Source organism: Hylobates moloch, unplaced genomic scaffold (genome assembly GCF_009828535.3).
Source record: "Hylobates moloch isolate HMO894 unplaced genomic scaffold, HMol_V3 SCAFFOLD_1, whole genome shotgun sequence".
In the NCBI taxonomy this organism is placed as follows: domain Eukaryota; kingdom Metazoa; phylum Chordata; class Mammalia; order Primates; family Hylobatidae; genus Hylobates; species Hylobates moloch.
In genome coordinates, this window is record NW_026652276.1 from 21,839,774 (window position 1) to 21,863,170 (window position 23,397).

The 23,397-nt window shown below is 40.5% G+C and overlaps 1 long non-coding RNA gene across 1 annotated transcript in view; it reads right to left on the reverse strand.

Annotated features, from left to right (window-relative positions):
• LOC131380760 (uncharacterized) overlaps positions 1-22,817 on the reverse strand; it is an 89,071-nt gene extending 66,254 nt beyond the window's left edge. The window contains exons 1-2 of the long non-coding RNA XR_009208933.1: positions 22,700-22,817; positions 11,648-11,804 (exon numbers count right to left, since the gene is read on the reverse strand). This is a non-coding gene — a long non-coding RNA (uncharacterized LOC131380760). The remainder of the gene's footprint in view (positions 1-11,647; positions 11,805-22,699) is intronic.
• Between the last annotated feature and the right edge of the window lie 580 nt (positions 22,818-23,397).

A 23,397-nucleotide genomic window follows, 5' to 3' on the forward strand; every position in this document is an offset into this window, starting at 1 on the left:
CTCTCTCTTTGTCCTAACACACAGTCTGATTGCTGTCAGAAGTGTCTGTAATGTGATGAGAAGATGTATGGGTAGAAGTGCTTAGTTTGCACTAAACTCTTAACGTTGCAATTATATTAAATGTTTGACGGCTTTAGTGAACTATTCTGTGAAACTGGTATGTTGTAGAATTGGAATGAATCTTTTTTTTAAGGCAAAATCGGCAGAGTTTGAAGTCCCACTGTCTGAAAAAGTCCTAAGAGATAAACCTGGAAGCAACAGTAATGATTTCCAAGGGAAGTAGACCATGAAACAGAAGTATCTCTTGTTCAAGACTAGAAGGTTAGTGATGAATAACTACATAAAATCATAAAATGTGGAGAGAAAAAGAATGTTATTTTGTGAGGATATAGGACTCATGGAAAAATACACGGTGGAACCAGGAATTGGGTTCAGTGACAGCCATGTTTCCTAGGGCTTTATATATTCCTGTTTGTGAGTCACATCTGGCCCTTTTTCAGGGCCTGAATTTTTCCTTAGGATTTTTTTTTTTTTTTTTGAGATGGAGTCTTGCTCTGTCACCCAGGCTGGAGTGCAGTGGTGCAATCTCTGCTCACCGCAAGCTCCGCCTCCCGGGTTCACGCCATTCTCCTGTCTCAGCCTCCCAAGTAGCTGGGACTACAGGCACCCACCACCACACCTGGCTAATTTTTTGTATTTTTAATAGCGACAGGGTTTCATCGTGTTAGCCAGGATGGCCTCGATCTCCTGATCTCGCGATCCGCCCACCTCAGCCTCCCAAAGTGCTGGGATTACAGGCATGAGCCACTGCGCCCAGCCAGGATTTTAAAATTTGGAGTAGGACCTGAATTTTACTAGAAATTTACCTGAATCCTCTTAAGATCTGGCACCACTTTCACATGTGCTCCTAATAATAATAATTAACATTTACGTAGAATTTATGCTTTTCAAAACACTTTCACTTTTATTATCTCTCTTGATCATCCCCATATCCCTATGAGATAAAATTGTTACCTTCATTTAATCAATAAGTAAACTGGGGAAAGATAAATTAAATAAGTTGCCCAAGATCATACAGCTAGCAAATGGAAGAGCTGAGTACAAATGTCTTCCAACTTCAAGTTCAAAGTTTCCACTTCACTCTGGCCCTTCTTGCTTCCCCATTCCTGTAGGCTGTAACAAATTTGAAGTTATGCTACTGATCAGCAGCAGTTGGTTTGAAAATAAGAAATCTTTGTATTCAAATGTAAACATGAATATTTGAAAATTGCTAATGTGGGCCAAATGTTGGGCTCAAAATGATTGCCAACCTCTTTTGTGCACACAAGCTCCCTTAAACCATTTTTTCTCATATAACATTTAGCTTAAGATGTAATACACAATACACATATAGTGTTTCCCATGTACAATGTTTTCCAGCTTCTAATTCACTTTAGGCCATCAAAAGAGAACATAAAATAACTCCAGAGCTTTAGACTTTTGCAATTACATTGTGGAGAGGGAAAGGAAAGAGTGGGAAGAGTTTTTACAACTGAGAAAATCCAGATTTCTTATTAGTCATGGTCTAAAAATGACAACCCCCTGCCTATTCAGCAGCTTTCCCCCACTCTACCTTCCAGCCCACAGGCTGCAGCTGGCAGAGCCTACTGCGGATCTCATTTTTCTGCCTGGAAATTCATCTATAGACTTGAGCAGGGAACCCATTTTTGCACAAGCTGGACCAGTCCCCATGGCCTTAGGAACACAGTACCACCCAGGAGGGTGGGAATGAAGCATGCTAGAGTATCCAGCTACAGTTCCAGCCCCCAGCCATGGCACCTGGCCACCCACGGCCCAGCAAGAAATGGAGCCAATACCAAGATCTCACCACACATGCAAGCCCCCTTCCCCTACCAAGAGCACGCAGGTAAGCTAAACAAGGTCACCCTGAATACTGCCCCGCACTTCCCGTCCCCCGAAGTCTTTGTTTATTCAAGTTGATGGCAGTCAGGAGAGGCTGGTGAATGAGGTGATGAAGGTTACCTTCCCATCATTGCTGGCAGAAAACAGGGCAGCCACAACTTATAGTTCAAAAGGAAAGGAATGTGTGATTTCTGAGAGGCTGGAAGGGGTCCCTTGCTCCCAAATGTATTTCTTCAACAAAACCTCCAATACAGGCAGCCCAGGATGTCTTTGAAAGAGTTACCTCCTTCCTCTGTTTCCCTCTTTGACTCTGAATTCCTCATCACATGGCCCCTGTTACAAAATGTACTTCCCTTTACAAGAACACCAGTCCAAGCCCTCTCCACAACCCCCAACTCTACCTCCCCTGTTCACAAAACCCACACATTTTCCCTGAGGCACAGAATAACAATCATTCATGAATTTAAACCCCCAACAGAGGCCTGGGCTCCAGATGCAAATAGCTCAGAGCAACATAGTTCAAACTTGTTTATACCCTTTTCCCAGGAGGACAGATACTTTCCATCCAATCAAGGTTCTAGGCCTTGGCTTCAAGGACAAGCACCAAAGAATTGGTTTATGTTTCCACTTCTATCGTGTCTTAAACTGGGGTTCTTGGAAATAGGCCCTGAGATGGAAAGTTGCCTTGTGAAGGTTTACTGGGGAGTGCTGTCAGGATGTAGGGAAGTGAGGAAGGCAGGATCATGCAGAGGAAAAAACTGACCCACAATGTGGTTGCAACACAGATTTCAGACTATCCAGTGGGAGACTCTGATGCCAGGATGGCCCCTGAGAGCTGTCCCAAATTGAGATAAGAGGCCAGGCCTTTCATACCCACATTAGCCAGCTATTGGCCATCGGCTGTCTTGTAGGAAGGGGTGCACACCTTGGATAAGGCAGCTCTCTGGAACTGCAAAGCAATTTCCAATGAGGGACAGAGCCGTGAGCCATTATCAGCAGATATTCCCAGGAGCTAGGAATGGATCCATCTATTCTAAAGAGGGATCTGAATGGAGCAGAACAGTATCCGTTGCAGCCTACCCCTTACAAATTCAGATCGACTTGCTTTTTATAGCAAACCTGCCCCCATCATAGGAACAGTTTTTCCAATATTCTGGTTGATCTTGTTTTCAGAAAAAAAAAAAAAAACTTATAAGACAAAGACTTACAAAAGAAAATTCTTGCTGCTACAGTTGGTCTCAAGGCTGTAACCGATACTTATCATTCTCTTCCACCACATTTATTCTAGATTCCTTTCACTCTTGGCTAGAACTTCTGTTAGTCCAAATGGTGTATCTGGTGGGATGACCCAGACGTTTCATTCTGGGGATTCCTAGCTCCTGATTCTCATGTCATTCTCAGGCAGTAGGGGCTTCACTTTTGTTATTTTTTTTTTAAATTAAAACGAAGTAAGTTATCCCAGCAAGTCACATAGGAGTCAAATATTTTCTTCCTCACCCCCTGTTTATAGCAATAGCCTTCCCTCTTCCTAAAAATGAGGATCAATTACTTGTAACAGAATGGAATTTCTTTCCTTGGCCGCTGGTCTCTTGGCACAAGAAGCCCAAAGTGACCAGGTAGCAGCCACAGTTTAAAGGTCAAAGGGCCACAGCCAGTGGCAGAAGCATCCTTTCTCTGAGAACCAGGACTTCCAGACCCACAGAGCCTACAGTGGTGGGAAAGGAAAGGAGCAATTCCCCAAGTGAGTCACCAAGGGTGATGGTGAGGGACCACTACTACTTCTCCCATGGTTTCCAGACCTATGCATTCTACCTATTGAAAAACACCATACAATGGCCATTGGGTGTCCCACTCCCATCTTAAAAATGGAATGCTGATGGGCTGACCTTGCCTTATGACTTGGGGGGTTAGACACCAACTGCTCATAATGGACAAGTCATTTGATGTCCCACAGTCAGATATGCAATCTCTACCAAGGTCCAGAAGTGTGCCAGGCATTGCTTGCTGAGTGGTGTATACAGTACTTCTCTGCTGCTGATGAAATGGCCTAGCTTCAAAGTCCTAGGAGTCCACATTGATATTTTCCTATTGGTGATTCCCATAAATACCACGCAGTTGTTGCCTTTTTTTTCTTTTACTACCATCAGTAGATCTAGTTCCAAAGATGTGGCCAGGCCATGTGGCCCAAGCAACAGAGCTGCTTCCTTCATAGCTAGGCCTACTGCAGAGCTTTCTTTCTTTCTCTGGGCCCCACTTCAACCAGACAGACTTCTATGACCTCATGTCAATGGGTAGGAATGGTACAAAATATGCTACCCCCAGAACATGAAGCACTGTGCTTCTTTTTTGTGAGTGAGAAATGCAAGTTGCAATAAATTTTCCTTTACTTGAGGAATATGTCCCAGCATGGCACATGCCATTGAACCCTAAAAGCTTCATTAATGAGACAGGCCCCTGAATATTCACAGAGTTTATTTCCCATACTCTGGAGGACATACAACTTATCAAGATCTCCAATGTGCCTGCCACTTTCTGTTCATCTAATCTGATTAACATAACATGATCAATATAGTAGACTATTGTGATATTCTAAGGAATATTTAGATGGTTCCTGTCCCTTCAGATTATACAAGACAAGGGAGAAAAGTTAACATAGCCCTGGAACAAAATTATAAATGACTATTCTTATGTGTTATACTAAATATAACTGTATTTTCTAATAAAAATGGAAGAGGACACATTTGTCAGTTTGTCAGATTAATGACCACATACCTAGCCCAAGGCTGTGTTAATCTGCTCCAGGAAAAAAAAAAAAAAAAAAAACCCTCACCTCCAGCTTGGTACTTCAATTGTGGAAGCTATTTGGTCAAGTTTAGAGTAGCCACTATCATCTGCCATGATCCACCTGGTTTGGGGGAGCCATATTGGAGAATAAAATAGGGAAATGACCAGTCCTGCCTTCTTTAGTTCTTTGACGTCAGAGATGCAGTGTTGTTTCTGATTCATTCTTAGCTCAGAGAGGGAGGAGGCACTGGCAGAGACTTCCACTTGGCTTCCTCCACTAAGATAGCTCTTACCCTTCAGGTCAAGGGGATTTTGCCAACTCCCAAGTAAGTCCATTCCAGTTTCATATTCAGGGACTAGGAAAATGACCAGCAAGTAGGTCTAGATCCAGAGGAACCACCGTAGTTTAGGTCTGTCCCAGGATTTCTTTACTACCTGGCCCTGATAACCTTCACTTTAAAAGTGGGGCTAGGCTGGCACTTGGGGTTCCTGATATTATTATCAGTCCAGACTCTCTAACAATCATCAAAATAGCTTATTTCTCTTTCCCCAATGCACAATTATCAGAGTAAATGGGTCCTTTGTGAAAAAATCTAGGGAATTACTACTGACTACACTTGCCACACTAAAGTCCTTCTTCATAGGGCCCAGCCTAGATTCCATCAATGGGTATGGAACTGAGAAATAGTTCAGGCCTAGAAACTTGACAAGATATCACAAGTTTTTATTGAGGTGACAACCATAAGCCTCTTAATTCTTGATTTCTTTTGATTTGTATAAACTAAGTAATATCCTTGTTGGCTGTCCTTCCAACTTCCTTCTAGGAGTACCGTGCTCCATGATCTGCTAACAAACCCCTTATCTTTCTATAGGCTGGCCTCATGGCTGTTCTTCTGGCTTTGACTGCTCATTGTAAGCATTCACTCCACTCCTTGATGCAGCCACCTGGGCCTCTCTCCCTTCAGTAGCCTAGCATCCCTATCATCAGGGAGTCCTGCTCTATTACAACATCTCCTGCCATCATTCCTGGCCTACAGGAGCCAATCCCTATTGATATTTTTATCAATGATGGTGTCCCTCTGGGATTCCCTGTAGAACTCAGTCAACCAGTGGGTTTTCTGGTTTTAGCGCAGTGTATCTACCCTAGCATGCCCACTTTTTTGAGTCTTTTTATTCCTCCCTCTGTCATTTGTCATATCCTCTACTTCACTTAGTGTAGGTGGACCTTCACTTTCTCCAAGTTTCTAAGAGCCATTTTAGAAGTATATTGGAATCCTTGTACCATCTCTTGGAATCCATGCTAGTGTATTAAATTATATATTATAGAATTCTATATTGGTAAACTCTCCCCATCCAAATTTATGCCCCACTTATTCTTTAGGCTCCAGTCCCACGCATAGTCTCCCAGTTCCTGCTGGTACATGTTGGCCAGGACCTGTGGCTACTTTATTGTATGGTCCCGCTCCTCCCTCAGCAAGTCCAGCTCCTCCCCAGCCTGGTTATATCATAACTCAACCCTCATTATTTGTTGAATGGCAAAAAAAAAAAAAAGAAAAGAAAAAGAGGGGACATGGAGAGGTAGATGCCGAGAGAGCAAGGCATTATCTTATAAGTCATCTGCTTCACTTGAACCCTCCTCATGAACCTCAGGCAAACAAAGGGGAATCACTGTTTTCTAACAAGGGGGATGTGCCACTTCTGCAGACCCAGCAAGTTTGGAAGAACCTGAGAGTTCAAAATTCTAAAGTGCATCTACTCAGATATTCCCATCACACGAGGTAGCTCCCTCTCCTTCTCTGTAAGGTCCTCAACTTTAGCATAGGAGACCTGCCAAGGCTTAAGAATTCAACCCTCTCTGAAGCTCCACTACTCTTAAGTTCTCTACTCTGTCTTCCCTCTAACTGTAGATTAGGGTTTTCTTAAATGCTGCCAAGGAGACCTCTGGCTTTCACATTTTGAAATGGTTGATTAATCACCCTGAGCCGGCTATTGCTGCTCTTCAAAGAATTAATGGCACTCAGCAACAGTCACCCAATGCAATAGTCCTTAAAGTTACCACTTTCCTCACATCCCTCAATAGCCAATAATATTGCACCAGCCCCCCTTCCACTAGTATCCCATTTCAGCTCACTTTTAGTGAAAGTTTTAACTATTGCAATGCCTCAGTCTGCTAGGGACTATCCCACCAGGGGTAGATATTGCCAGCCATCACTGGCTATAAATGGTGAATAAATGGTGACTCATATCCAAAACTCCATTTTGGAGTCAGCATTCTAGGGCCACACCTAGGACTAACTATACTAGATTGAGTTGCCCGGAAATAATCTCTAATATGAACAATTGCATGCTGAATGTTTATTGGGTTGTGGATATTTTACAAGAGATAAGCCTACAAAGAATAAACAAGGAATGTGAGATTGGGAAGAGACCTCACAATGCTTTGGGGAGCTAGAATGGTCCTTGAAAGTCACCCCAAATTGAATCAAGAATCCCAGACTTTTGGATCTCCACATCAAGAAGTCATTGATCATGGGCTCCTCTCAGGAGAGGGGTGATGGACATAACTGGGTAGTTGCCTTCTGTAGGGGAAGGGGGAATTCCCAGTAATAGGTACAGATGTGAACAGTCATATTGCCAGGTTTAGGATGGGTACATCAACCCTGGAGTAGAGATCTGCACACAGCACTATCAACCCTGGAGTAGAGATCTGCACACAGCACTACAGTATGCACAACACATAGATACCGCATATATCCAGGAGGAGTAAAAACATAGCAGTCAAATATTTTCTTCCTCACCCTCTGTTTATAGCAATAGCCTTCCCTCTTCCTAAAAATGAGGATTAATTATTCGCCTAGGTCTCTTTTAGAAATGTATCTCCTGGCTCTCTCCTCCTTGCTCAACACCCCTCAGCCATATTAGCCTCGTGTCAACACCCTTGTTGATGCCTCTACCTGGAATTCCTCCTTCCCTGGGTCCCCATATGTCTGGCCCTTCCTCATCTGTCAGGCCTCAGCCTAAGTGTCATCCTCTCAGAGGCCTTTCTTGACCCCACTACACAAAGTGGGTTTGCTCTCACACCCACCATTATTCTTTATTATAATACTTTGTATAGTTACTACTTTGCACTTATCATAATCTGAAATCTTTGGTATATTGTTTGCTTATGTATTTACTGTCTGTGTCTCCCTCCAGAATATAAGCTCCATCAGGCTAGGGACCACATCTGGCCATTCATCATGCTATCCCTAGTTCCTGGAACCTAATAGATGGGAGCTCCATACAAATCTGTTGAGTGAATGAATTGAGGAAGAGAAGTCACAAGTTTAATAGACGAAGAAAAATTAGTCATTGACACGAGCAACAGGGCTATAGAAAGCAACTGCCAGGTTGTTGAAGCTTCTCTGGGTATATGCGGAACTGTCTAAAGGGACAATGGTACAATAGGCGAAGTTTGATACTAGCACCTCTGCTTCTCATCCCTACTTGTCATTGATACCCCTATGTGGCCAGATATCCCAGAAAAGCCTAAGCTAGGAGCCCAATCTACTTTTGTCTATGCCAGCGGAGTCCATGAGCCGGAAAAACATTGGTCCTAATGTTACTGGGATCTTGTTTGTACTCACTAGCTGGTGAGGTCTGGGTAAATCCAGAGTGCTTTAGGACAAATTTGAGCCAATATTTTTCCCAAGGGTAGTTTTCATAATTAGACATTGGGCTGAAAATGAACAAAAGGGGTATCTCCCTCATTAAAGCAAAACCTAGGAAGATATATATTTGGGAAGATATAGAAGTCATCTTTAGATCACAGGAGAGTTTGCAGGGCCCATTGGCTCAGTTCTTTATCAGAATTAGATCAAAACCAGAAGACAAACCTTAAGAGGCCTGCTAGTCACCATCAGCCATTAACTAGCCATCTGACCTTCTTAGTAAGTCACTTAACCTCACCAGGGTACAGTCTCTTTGAGTGTAAAGTGACAGTTAATATGGATGTGGTGAAAAGAGTTTTGGATTGAGACTGAGCATGATCCTGGCCCTACCAAATTCCTGTGTGATCTTGCACAGGTACCTCATCATTCTCAGCCTCAATTTCCAATCTGTGAATGCAAGGCTGGATATGATATCCTCTCAGATTCTTCCTTGTTCAGACGGTCATTATTCCTTTCATGTATGTCCTCAACCCTAAAGCAGGTGAGCCCAAGACTTCCAAAAATGGAGTTAATTTTTATGCCAACAACTTTCTTATGGAAAGTTTTAGGTGAAAGAGAACCAGCTTGTAAAACAGACGACTGAGCATTTCTCAAAATAAACATTTGCCAAAGCTAAGTTAGACAGGGAATTGCCTGGAGTTATGAGCTTCAAATACAACATTAAAAGTCTTAATGGACTTCGAGATTCATTTGGAGATTTAGTATTTATTATTATCCCCCACTGATTCTATTTTCCACTCCAGATCCAATGCAAATGCTATTTTTACCAGCATATTTATTACATTCATTGAATGGCACGAAGGCATCTTGTCGAATTACACAGAAATATCCTGAAGTTGCTTTTAGAAATTGCTATTTTTATTCTGTAGGGTTAATTGAACCTGCTGCTATATATCTAATTTATGCAAAACACAAAGACAGCAAGATGCTAAACAATAGTGTATTTGGTGCATAATATTAGGAATCAGTCCCTCTAATGTTGTGAAATATAGGTTAACAAAATGATCTTTCTCCCCTAAATGGAATAGCTGAACTTTATTTATAGTTGTATATTATATCTATTTAGATCTATGTGAGCTGATAAATATGGTGAGATGCAGCAATTTTCTCTACTAGCATTGACCGATAAAGTTACTTAAGTCAATATTTTGGTAATTTAAGCATTGATAACAAGCTCTTGAATATATTAATGATGATCCATTTCACTACACATCATTATCTGGATCAATTTGTCTGTCCACTCTTTATACAGATTTGACTGGCTCAACTTCCATTCACAGATGTAAAGTATCATCAGTACACATTACTTTTTAGTACGCCTTCCCTCAAATATTGATTTTTAATTTTTTGTCAAATAGAATGTGTGCTCTCATTTTTTGCTACCAGGATACACACACATACACACTCACGCATCGGGGTGAAAGCCATCACATTCTATATAATCTCCCTAAAATGTAGGTGCTCTTATGCTTGACCATCGGTAATTTTTTAAAGTTATTTCTGTTTCAAGAAACAGAAGCTGATTCCGGCCTGTTTAAGGAAAGGTGGGAAAGATGTTTATTGGAAGGATCTCAGGTTATTAGCCAGAATCAAAGGAGAATTGAATAAGCAGGACTCAGAAAGCACAGGCACCTCAGGGGGCTCTCCTGGCTCCCAGCAGGAGATAAGTAACTCAGAAATGCTCAGTATTTACTGTGTAACTGGCACTGCCATACACATTTTAAAGGTGTTTTCTCATTTAGTCCTTGAATCAATGTCACAAGGTAGGTATCACTATCTCCATTTGACAGATGAGAAAACTGAGGAAGGGGAAATCAGTAACTTGCTCCAAGTTACAGAGCTGATGGGTGTTGGGAATCAAGACTCCAAGCGACCTTCTTTTTAGAGCACAGACTCCATGATGCCTTCTTTTTAGAGCACAACTACAAAGTGACAGCTGCATCCGCTGCCATTCTCCAGGTGTCACCGCTTCAGATTTCAGATTCGTGGGCAGGAGTGGGCAGGAGACCCTCCCCTCAGCAGGGAGGCAGGGCCATACCATACAACCACAGCCTATGGGATCAATCCCCCTGTGTCACAAGCTTTGCATAAATTAGATATATAGCAGCAGGTTCAATTAACTCTACAGAATAAAAGCAGCAATATCTAAAAGCAAGCTCAGGATATTTCTGTGTCATTCTACAAGACACCTTCATGCCATTCAATGAATGTAATCAATATGCTGGTAAAAAATCCCTCTGTGTCTCTTCCCAGGGAAAGAGAAGTCCTTGCAAGCCAGGCAGCCCAAACAAATGGCATCTATTGCATCGTCTCAATGGGCAAACACTGAGCCTGGCCTCCAAACACCTGGGTTCTAGTCCATGCCCTGGAGCAAATACTGTAACTTTGGCAAAGCTTAATCAATCAGGGTGTCAGTTACTCCATTTGTAAAGTCAGGCAACTGGATTAAGCTTACCCTATTATTTCCACCTCTAAGATTCCATTATATTTAATAAAAACATGAGCTTTATATTCTTAGGAGGCATCTCCTTAAGCTGCCATGCACTTGAAAACTCTAAGCTCCACAGTTTCCTCACCTCCAAAGCAAATCTCCAAAGTCTTTTAAGAAATTGGTCACAAGAGGCTGGGCGCGGTGGCTCATGCCTGTAATCCCAGTAGTTTGGGAGGCCGAGGCAGGTGGATCATCTGAGGTCAGGAGTTCAAGACCAGCCTGACCAATATGGTGAAACCCCATCTCTATTAAAAATACAAAAATTAGCCAGACACAGTGGCAGGTGCCTGTAATCCCAGCTACTCGGGAGGCTGAGACAGGAGAACTGCTTGAACCCGGGAGGCGGAGGTTGCAGTGAGCCGAGATCACACCACTGCACTCCAGCCTGGGCCACAGAGCGAGATTCCATCTGAAGAAAAACAAAAAAAAGAAATTCGGCCGGGCGCAGTGGCTCACGCTTGTAATCCCAGCACTTTGGGAGGCCGAGGCGGGCGGATCACGAGGTCAGGAGATCGAGACCACGGTGAAACCCCGTCTCTACTAAAAAAATACAAAAAAAATTAGCCGGGCATAGTGGCGGGCACCTGTAGTCCCAGCTACTCGGAGAGGCTGAGGCAGGATAATGGCGTGAACCCGGGAGGCGAAGCTTGCAGTGAGCCGAGATCGCGCCACTGCACTCCAGCCTGGGCAACAGAGCGAGACTCCGTCTCAAAAAAAATAAAAAAAGAAAAAAAAGAAATTGGTCACAAGAGCCTCTTACCTTTGGTGAAACTCCTATGCCTTCTTTATTCAGACAACATCAAGGCCAGAAGTGCTGCCTGTAGTCTGTAGCAACAGGAAGTCATCCTAGAAAGCCATTCCCAGTGTGCCATTCAGCCCTCCTTCCACAGGCAGAGATGTCCTAGCAGGATTCTGGTCTGAATATCAATAAAATACAAATTTTATTACCTCTTGTCTGTATCTAGTAACCCCACAAAACCATTGAAATCAGTCTCTCCTTGACCATTTTTCTATATCTTATCATAAAGGGAATGGTCAAAGGTCAAGGGGTCAGAGACTTAAAGGCAGCTGGCAGGGAAGTTTAGTAGGGCTGTGCAGGTGAGCTGTTAAAGCCTTTGGATTTAAGGCTTGAACACCTGAATGCAAGTGTTTGCCCTAATTCCCAATCTTTCTAATCCCACATAACCAATTAAATTACCAAATACAATGCCATTCTAAATATGCGATGATTCATCATTTCCAAATACAAGATTTTTATTCTGACCTATACATTTTTAAGAATTCTGGTGTTCGTAGGCAGAACAGTGGCTAAAATATCAGGTCCTAATCCCTGAAAACTGTAAATGTTGCCTTACGTGGCAAAGACTTCACAGATGTGATTAAGTCAACGATCATGAGATCCGTGTGGTTTTCCAAATTGTCCAAGTGAGACCTAAGTGCCATCACGAGTGTCTTCAGAAAAGGGAGGCAGACAGAGATTTGGCACACATGGAGAAGGCAATGTGAAGAAGGAGGAGAGAGAGAGACTTGAAGATGCTTGCCTTAAAGATTGGAGTGACGTAACCACAAGCCAAGGAATGCTGGCAGCCACCAAAAACTGAAGAAGCAAGGAATGTCTTCTTCTCTAGAGCTTCTGGAGAGAGCACTGCTCTGCCAGCATCTTGGTTTCAGTCCAGCCACAGTGATTTTGAAATTCTGGCCTCCAGAACTTGGAGAGAATAAATTTCTGTTGTTTTAAGCCATCAAGGTTTTAGTAATTTGTTATAGCAGACTTCAGAATAAGTCTGACCCTGCCCACTGATGCAGAACTTGGCCATGAGACCAACTGTCATCTCAAGGCAAATGGAAACTGTGTCTGTGCCCCTTCACTTTGGACTCAGCCCCATCACTTGCCGGCCAATGGCATGTTAGTGGATAGGACACAGGCAGAGGCTTGAGCTGTGCTTGCATAGTTGGGCTTTATCATACATGCATCTTACATAGTTGGACTTCATCTTACATGTTTCTGCCATTGCCAGGGAAGAAAATGCCCAGGCAGCCTGCTTGTTTCAGAAGAATGAGAGCACCTGACACCAACTTAAACAGAACCCACAGCCTGGAGCCTGGCCCAGATTGCGTAGGCTAGCCCAGGGCAACCCCAGGAGGCCTGCACACACACACAAGAGTGATAAATGCATGCCTGTTGCTTATACTACTGAGGTTTGGCAGCTGCGTGTTATGGTTGGAATATGGTTAAATATGGTAGAGATATGGTTGGAATAATTAGATCTAGTTATAATATTTTATTTAGTTATACATATATACTTTAAGATTTATAAAAAATCATACAACACTGCCTTTTCAATTCTCACAATTCATCAAACAATTGTATTAAAATCTTCACAAACAATTCAGATAGCAGTGTGTTTATATTATAGTTTTCCAGAGCAGACCATCTTCACTCCCATCTAGGTTGTGTATGAAATTGAACTGTTAAGTGTCGCACTGGATATTTTATCCCAATGCACAAGTACCCAGTCTCATAACTGTAGAACAGCATGTGTTGTTGCTCATCAAAATTCCTATAACGTAATATCTATTGCTTTTTCAAGTGGTCTTTAAAAGGCTGGTTGATAATGGCATCCAATGCTTGCAGTTATGAGGCCATCACCTTAGGATTAATTAATAAATTGCACTACATTTTTTGCCTCCTTCTTTTTTAACCTCTGAGTTAGGTGACTAGCTAGCATTCATCCAAATCATTTCAAGATAATGTGTCTTTTTCAAACCGTTCTCTACCAGTCAGTGACATGATCTTTTTTCAATTACTTGGTGAGTTTGTCACAAAGTTCAGTTGAGGATTCGTAGCAGTGGTGCATATGGTCAATTGCTTTTTAAAATGTGCAAAAGTAAGATATTTTAGTTGCCGTGTGTTAAAATTAGTAAGGCTTTCTGTTCACATTTACTATCCAACCAGCTTTCCCGTTGTGCCAGGTGTTAGAGTGGCCATAGCCATTTTAGAAATCAAGCTAAAAGGAAGTTGAGTTGGGGCACATTTCGTCTGACTTCAGTGGGTATATTTTGGTGGTTCACAGTCACTTCTGTACATAGTGAAGTTACTGATGACTGTCCTGGTGTAGGAACACCCCTACCACCCACTGTGCCCACTTATCTGGCACTAGGACCAGGGCCAAAGGCCATATCAAAATACTCAGAGATCTTATAGCATCCGGGAGGGAAGTATGCAGGTATTAGAGAAGAAACATAATTTGAAATGTATGGAACCAGAAGCCAGTCTGTGAAAAATTCTTACAATCATCAAAGATTTACAAATGTAAGTAGAAGATTTGGTTCTTATTAATGCCTAATAAGAACAGAGGTTCTCTCTTACTGAGGAAATACACTCAATAATGTAGCACATATAATTATAAATGCGCCATTGATTTTTTTTCTTTTTCATGGGAAACATGTGAAATAAATTTATCAGAATTATTGGATATACTGGAAAAAACCCATAGCAGCACCACAAACTGAGTACATCGTCTGTAACAGCTCAATTACAAATGAAACTTGCTAGCGGTTTTCTCAAATCCGACAGCCAACCTGAATGTAAATGACATTACCAAGAACAAATTATGAAGTTCCAAGGAACTTTACTCAATTATTTATAATTTTTTTAAAGTTCCAACAAACTAAATTATCTTTATGTTCTTGTTATGGAAAACAATATTATAAAATCATTGACATATGAAAACATGCTTTTGTTTCTAGATTTCGTGGTGGTTGTGATATTTGATCAGCTTGTTAAAAATACATTGCTTCCTTTATCGTTCTAAATAACTGTTCACCTTTGGACAAATTTTGTATTCTTTTTCTTCAAATGCATCCATGAAATTTGATTCCCAAAGGTATATTAAACTTAGGGTGATCATCACAATGGGGTTTGAGTCTGAACATAGCTCTTAGCTCCACCCAATCCTTGGTGCTCTTGGCAGGGGCACGCTCTGCTGTGTGTATCACAGATGTGCTTCACCCACCAACTCTCCTTTCTTTCCTTTTACTCAAATGCATCACAGACCCAGTAGCCTCACAATGAAAGTGTCTAAAGCAGAGAGGGAGTAGAAGAGGAGGAAGGAAAGATTTATTAAGCTCTACTATCAGGGTTCAAATCCTGACTCTTCAATTTTCTAGCTATATAATTTTGGGTAAATTACTTAATCTCTGGGAATGATCATAGTACCTCCATCAAGAGGCCTTTGTATTAAATAAGTTAATTCGTGTAGAGGGTTTAAATCAATACCTAGTATGTGGTGATAAACTCCCACTCAAGATTAACTCTTATTATTGTTATAGTTATTCCCACCTGCCAGGCCCTGTGTTCAGTGCTAGCATAATCAGCCTTATCTTTTCCATGTTGCTAAAGAAGAAGTAGGTTTCAAAGAGTTTCACCATTTGTTCAAAATTATATCACATAGCTAATATGAATTAAAGAGGGAAAATTCTGATCCATGTACATCCATCTGACTCCACCCTCCCTGTTTCCATTATACCAAAGACCTCAAAAATTGATTTTGTTCTCATATCACACAAATGAAAAAGATGGATTATGTCAGGGCTAAAAAAAATGTTGACATAGTTGCTATGAGGAAAATAATAATTGATGGTTGGGCTGTAGAAGGGCTTATTTGTTTTGTAAATAAACAGAATATCAAAAAATGTTAAAGAAAATTTGAGAGTATTGCAATACTTGTTATTTTAAACCATTTACAAATCTAGAGCTATTTAATTTAGAAACATAAAAGCACATTTTCTATGGATTGGTTTGCTCTTAAAATTAGTCTGTTAGATTAAAGGCAAAAGCATTTTTATTCAGACAATCCCAACAAATTTTCCAATTGTGCTACTTCTGAGTTGTTTTTTATTTTTGTTACAAATGGAGCTATAAGCTGCAGAACTTTAAGGAATCCAGCAATGCTTTTTTTTTTTTTTTTTTTTTTTTGCCAGTGTATAAGGAGACAAACAGTTGAGAACAGAAGAATACAACCATACTAATAAAACAAAGAGCTATTATGTTATGTGGAGTAGGTTTTCTTTACAGTGAGGGGTAGAGACAAAAAGCACTCATTTTCAGAAAAAGAATTCAGAGGAAAAAAGGAAGAGCCCCCCTTCTTCCAGGCTCCCCAATGGGCTGAACACAATAGTCAAGCTATTTGTGCTCTTGGTGATTTTTTTTTTTTTTTTGAGACGGAGTCTCGCTCGGTCGCCCAGGCTGGAGTACAGTGGCGCAATCTCGGCTCACTCACCCTTTTCCTGCCTCAGCCTCTCGTACTGGGATACAGGCCCGCCACCAGCCTGGTAATTTTTTTTTTTTTGTAGGGAGGGTTAGCCTCTACACAAAATTCTGAAATCCTTACCCATTCTTGAAACCCTTACTGATAAATATTATCACCATAGACATATACCACTCTCCTGTAGTAGAGATTTGTCAACCCACAAACCTGGACCAGAGGCTACACCTGATGTCTCACAGGCAACATCCTGTCCCTGGGTGGATTTCTTTTGGCTACACACGATGCTAATACTTTCTTGAATGTACGGCCAATATTAAAATCGAGATATTTCACATTAAGGTCTGGAATGTTAGCTTTTCTTTAAAAACTAGAACTTCTGTACATGCCTTACCCCACAGCAAAAATCAGCATGCACTGAAGGATAACTGTGCTGCTTACACAAAGCATGCATTTCACAGGCTGCCACAAACCCCATCACTCCCTCATCGCTCCCTGACGGTGAAGCCAAGCAAAGCATTAGCTGTTACTTATCATCATTCTTGAGCTCCTTTACTTCTTATACTACGGTAGCAGTTCTTGAATATTTGGTCTCAGGATCCCTTTATACTCTTCAAAATTATTAAGCACCCGAAAAGCTTCTGTTTATGTGTGTTACATCTATATTCACTATATTAAAATTAAAACTGAGAAAATGTTAAAATATAAACACATTTCATGTTAAAGGCAATAAATATTTTTAGGAAAAATTATTATTTTCAAAAACAAAAGATTATGAGAAGAAATACATTGTTTTCTGTTTTGGAAGGTCCCTTTTAAAGTCTAGCTTGGTCGAATGAGCTGGATTGTCATATCTGTTTGCATTCAATCTGTTATGATATGTTGTTTTGGTCCAAACATAAAGCACACCTAGCCTCAAACAGTTGTATGAGGATAAGCAGTGAAAAAAAAATGGAGAAATGTTTTAATAGCCTTTTCAGATGATCACAGGTATTTTTCTTTGATATTACATTGAAACTCGATAGTGATAACTTAAATGTTGGTTGCAATGTGGACTCTGAAACCATATCAAGTAATTCATTATGCTCTGTTACATTAAAATCCACTGGTCTAGTTTACACTTTGAATGTATCTTCTATCAGTTAGGCTAGTCAATTCTTGTTTCTAATGCCAATTCCTCTGGGAGCATTAAATGTTAGTAATCTTTTTTTGTGAGTATTAAATTATAACAATTGCTAGGTAAAGTAGTTGTACCAAAGTAATGTAACGGTTCCAATCAGGGTAATAAAAAAGGAAAGAATGAATTGGAGCATTGGCTATTGGAGAAAAAAATCAAGAAAGAAAACTATGACAATGCTAGGTATTTTTATATCCTATCTTAGTTAATATTCTCAACACTTAGTGAGGTAGGTTTTATTAGCTCTCCTCTACAGGTAAGGACATGGAAGATGACAGAGAATAACTGACTCACCCAAGTCTATAGATGATAAAGCCCACCCTATCTCCTATAGACGAGGGGTTGACAAACTACAACCCATAAGCCAAACCCCCAGTGCAGTGCCTGCTTTTGTAAATAAATTTTATTGGATCACAGCCATGCCCATTTTTATACTTATTACCTGTGACTACTTTCATGGTGCAACAGCCTGAGAGATTGTGAAACAGACCATATGGTCTGCAAAGCTGGAAATATTTACTCTCTAGATCTTTGCAGAAAAAGTTTGCTAATGGCTCTAGAGTAGTGTTTTCAGCAGTTGTGCTGTTGTGATTTTTATTGTTATGATTTCTTTTTAATTTGGTCTTGTGGACTCTATTTCTTGAGCATGACCGTAAGCCAAGATAGGCACTCTGTAGGTGAGCTCTGATAGGGGAAAGTTACATTCGGGTGTCAGATGACACACAATGAGGAAGTGAACAACAATTAATAAAACAAAAGAAATTTATTACTCACAAGTCTCAGAGAGGTTACAGGTGCCCACAGGGGGAGTCTGGAGGCAGCAGGGAATTCAACCCAGTAGGGATAAGTGGGGGAAAAAAGAGAAAACAGAAGGGGAGAGAGGAAAGAGGCAGGGAGGGGAGAGGAAGAGAGAGAAAACCTGTGAAGTTATCCCTTTAATGAGCTCCACGGGTATTATTATCCTTAAGGCTTTCCTGTGAGGCTCATTGATTAGCTAATTTAAAGAAAACCTCTGTGAAGGAGGGGAACTTATTTACATAAACCTGGTGTTGACCATTAGGTTTTAGTGTGGTGTATTAGTCTGTTCTCATGCTGCTAATAAAGACATACCTGAGACTGGGTAACTTATTTTATTTTTTTAATTATGCTTTAAGTTTTAGGGTACATGTGCACAACGTGCAGGTTTGTTACATATGTATACATGTGCCATGTTGGTGTGCTGCACCCATTAACTCGTCATTTAACATCAGGTATATCTCCTAATGCCATCCCTCTCCCCTCTCCCCACCCCATAACAGACCCTCGTGTGTGATGTTCCCCTTCCTGTGTCCATGTGTTCTCATGGTTCAATTCCCACCTAGGAGTGAGAACATGCGGTGTTTGGTTTTTTGTCCTTGCGATAGTTTGCTGAGAATGATGGTTTCCAGCTTCATCTATGTCCCTACAAAGGACACGAACTCATCATTTTTTATGGCTGCATAGTATTCCATGGTGTATATGTGCCACATTTTCTTAATCCAGTCTATCGTTGTTGGACATTTGGCTTGGTTCCAAGTCTTTGCTATTGTGAATAGTGCCACAATAAACATACGTGTGCATGTGTCTTTATAGCAGCATGATTTACAGTCCTTTGGGTATATACCCAGTAATGGGATGGCTGGGTCAAATGGTATTTCTAGTTCTAGATCTCTGAGGAATCGCCACACTGACTTCCACAACAGTTGAACTAGTTTACAGTCCCACCAACAGTGTAAAAGTGTTCCTATTACTCCACATCCTCTCCAGCACCTGTTGTTTCCTGACTTTTTAATGATCGCCATTCTAACTGGTGTGAGATGGTATCTCATTGTGGTTTTGATTTGCATTTCTCTGATGGCCAGTGATGATGAGCATTTTTTCATGTGTCTTTTGGCTGCATAAATGTCTTCTTTTGAGAAGTGTCTGTTCATATCCTTTGCCCACTTGTTGATGGGGTTGTTTGTTTTTTTCTTGTAAATTTGTTTGAGTTCATTGTAGATTCTGGATATTAGCCCTTTGTCAGATGAGTAGATTGCAAAAATTTTCTCCCATTCTGTAGGTTGCCTGTTCACTCTGATGGTGGTTTCTTGGATGCCCTCTCTCACCACTCCTATTCAACACAGTGTTGGAAGTTCTGGCCAGGGCAATCAGGCAGGAGAAGGAAATAAAGGGTATTCAAGTAGGAAAAGAGGAAGTCAGATTGTCCCTGTTTGTGGATGACATGATTGTATATCTAGAAAACCCCACTGTCTCAGCCCAAAATCTCCTTAAGCTGATTAGCAACTTCAGCAAATTCTCAGGATACAAAATCAATGCACAAAAATCACAAGCATTCTTATACACCAATAACAGACAAACAGACAGCCAAATCATGAGTGAACTCCTATTCACAATTGCTTCAAAGAGAATAAAATACCTAGGAATCCAACTTACAAGGGATGTGAAGGACCTCTTCAAGGAGAACTACAAACCACTGCTCAATGAAATAAAAGAGGATACAAACAAATGGAAGAACATTCCATGCTCGTGGGTAGGAAGAATCAATATCATGAAAATGGCCGTACTGTCCAAGGTAATTTATAGATTCAATGCCATCCTCATCAAGCTACAAATGACTTTCTTCACAGAATTGGAAAACACTACTTTAAAGTTCATATGGAACCAAACAAGAGCCCGCATTGCCAAGTCAATCCTAAGCCAAAAGAACAAAGCTGGAGGCATCACACTACCTGACTTCAAACTATACTACAAGGATACAGTAACCAAAACAGCATGGTACTGGTACCAAAACAGAGATATAGACCAATAGAACAGAACAGAGCCCTCAGAAATAATGCTGCATATCTACAACCATCTGATATTTGACAAACCTGACAAAAACAAGAAATGGGGAAATGATTCCCTATTTAATAAATGGTGCTGGGAATACTGGCTAGCAATACGTAGAAAGCTGAAACTGGATCCCTTCCTTACACCTTATATAAAAATTAATTCAAGATGGATTAAAGACTTAAATGTTAGACCTAAAACCATAAAAACCCTAGAAGAAAACCTAGGCACTACCATTCAGGACATAGGCATGGGCAGACACTGGGTAACTTATAAAGGAAAGAGGTTTAATTGACTCAGAGTTCCGCAGGGCTGGGGAGTCCTCAGGAAACTTACAATCATGTGGAAGGGGAAGCAAACATGTCCTTCTTCACATGATGGCAGCAAGGAAAAGTGCCAAGCAAAAGGAGGAAAAGCCCCTTATAAAACCATCAGATATCATGAGAACTCACTCAACATCACAAGAACAGCAGCATGGGGGTAACCGCCCCCATAATTGAGTTACCTCCCACTGGGTCCCTCCCACGACACTTGGGGATTATGGGAACTACAATTCAACATGAGATTTGGGTGGGGACACAGCCAAACCATATCATGTGGTCAGCAGCTGTGGGATGTGTTAGGTTTTGGAGTGGTGAGACAAGGAACAAGTGGGCCATATCACAAACAGGAAGAAGGGGTGTTTTAACTAGGCAAAAATGATAACTTATATCAAGCCTGAAAAACTAAATAACTTCTGTCATGCCTAAAAGTGGATGCCAAGGTAGCAATAATATTAAACAAATGTATGACAGCAATTTTCTCAGATAAAAATCTTATCAGGATGCTCAACATACACAATAGATAAATAGCCAAATATTGTTAGCACTGCATTTTATAAATTCAAATTTATATAACATTTACTTATTGGAAATTCAATCAACATCTTTGAAAGGTAGCTTTGAGTAACACAACATTTTAAAATAAGGAGTTTATAGAGCTTAATAGCCATCTCAAAGCAGCATTGATGTACAGTTAATACTTCTATTTAGCTTATTTTCAGGATATCTTAAACTGACCCAGAAGCTTGAAGAAGACCGCTAGGAAACATTTGCTTTCCAAGTTAAATCTCCAACAATATCACCATTTCTACTTACAGCCATAAAATTCAGACATGAAGATAATTAACAAGCAATAAGTATTTATTGAATGAGCAGATGGAAGAATTATCACAATGTGATAGTTATGATTTCACTATTATTGCACAACACACTTTTAATTCAGTAAGCATCACCACTTGCTGACAATGAATTTGGGTGCTGGCTGGGCCCTTTGCATACAGTGTAGATAAGATTTATAGGTCCCTGTCTTCAGGGAGTTTAGAATCTAGTAAGAGATGCAGATGTGCCCGGGCTTGCCTGGGTCTAACTGAGCAAGGAACACACATGCTACAATCATGTACTTGTTTCTACAACTTTGTCTGAACAAAAATTTAAACCTGAGCGCTCACAAAATCATGGCAAGAGAGGAGCTAGAGAAATGGCAGATTATACACTAAAGATGAGAAAAGAGAGATGAGAAGACATCAAAGATATAAGCTTTTCACTTTGCGTTTTTTTTCCTTTGCCCTGAAGAGAAATGGAAATGTTATCAACAGCAAATGCCTAGTATATAGCGCATTCTTCTGGATTATTCTTGTATGTTATATTTAACCTTCATAACAACCCTTTGAAATAGGAATTCATTTTGCTATTATATAAATGCAAAGACTGAAACTTGGGTCACTAATAAATTGATTGACCAGAATTCAAAGCACATCTGAAAACAACAACAACAACAACAAACTATACAATCTAGGTTTTTTCCATTACTATATATGGTGTGCTCACCAGGGCTTTAAGATACACAGGCTTAAGTTAGATAACAAGCCGTTTGGGAAGTACATACCTCTGCCTGAACTAATTTAGATAAGTCACTGGGAAAAATTCATCTAGTCATACCCAGTTCAGTTCTGACTCTCCAGTAAACCAATGTCTATGTATTCCTCCTTACGCTAGAGGGTAATAAAAGACAGAAGGAAGACAAAGAGAGAGGCATTGCTCTTGCATTTGCCCCAATAGAAAGACCAGCAAGTGTAAAATCTTACCATGCATAAGCAATGGTAATATTTTAACATTTAAAATGAGCTTTTCTTTTCTCCCTTTCTGAGTACACTAGTTTTGCCCTCATCCAACTTTGAAACCAGATTCCAATCTGCAAAGGGGGCAATCAGAATTTGTTCATGAAAAAATGCAAAGAGCTATGTGAAATAACTTGTACATTTTGCCATTGAAAAACAATATTCTGCAACAAGCTAATGTCTTTGATGATACCAATCCCACTTCCTGCCTCTAACATTCTAGAGTTAATTCAGGACAATACAATTCATTGAGTTCTCTCAAGGTATAGAGTCATCACCTATGGTTGTGTATGTTGTACATGGCACAAAGTAACACCTCTGATTGGGTGACATTCACATTGTGGATCTCATAGCTTCACTTACCTATTATAAAAATGTCTGATGTTAGCAATAGAGTGTCTTATAATAGCGTAATCATTACGGTAGTCTCCTTATCCAGTTTTGCCTTCTGCAGTTTTAGTTACCAGAGGTCAAACAGTCTGAAAATAGATGAGTACAGTAAGGTATTATGAGAAAGACCACATTCACATACCTTGTATTATAGTATATTATTATAATTGTTCTGAGCCAATTTATAAATTAAACTTTATCATAGGTATGTAAATATAGGGAAAAACATGGTATATCCAGGGTTTGGTACTATCTGCAGTTTTAGACATCCACTGGGGGTCTGGGAACATATACCCCATGGGTAAGGGGAGACTACTCTATATGGGAATTTTTGAAGATGGGAAAGAAAGCGTCTTGGCAGCGGACCACTTTTGTTAATTTTCACAAAGTTGCTAAATGGACTAGTAGCATTCTTATGTATAGAATATTCCTTCTCTTTCTATGCTTCTTGGGCTTTGTATTAATTAGCTATGGCTGCAATGATGCTAAGTAACAAACAACTCCAAAAAATTCAGTGACTAATGGCAGAGCTGCTGTTGTAGGTCACTGAATTTTTAAAAAGAGAGAGACAGAGAAAGAGAGAGAGAGAGAGACAGAAAGAAAGAGAAAGGAAGGAAGGAAGGAAGGAAGGAAGGAAGGAAGGAAGGAAGGAAGGAAGGAAGGAAGGAAAG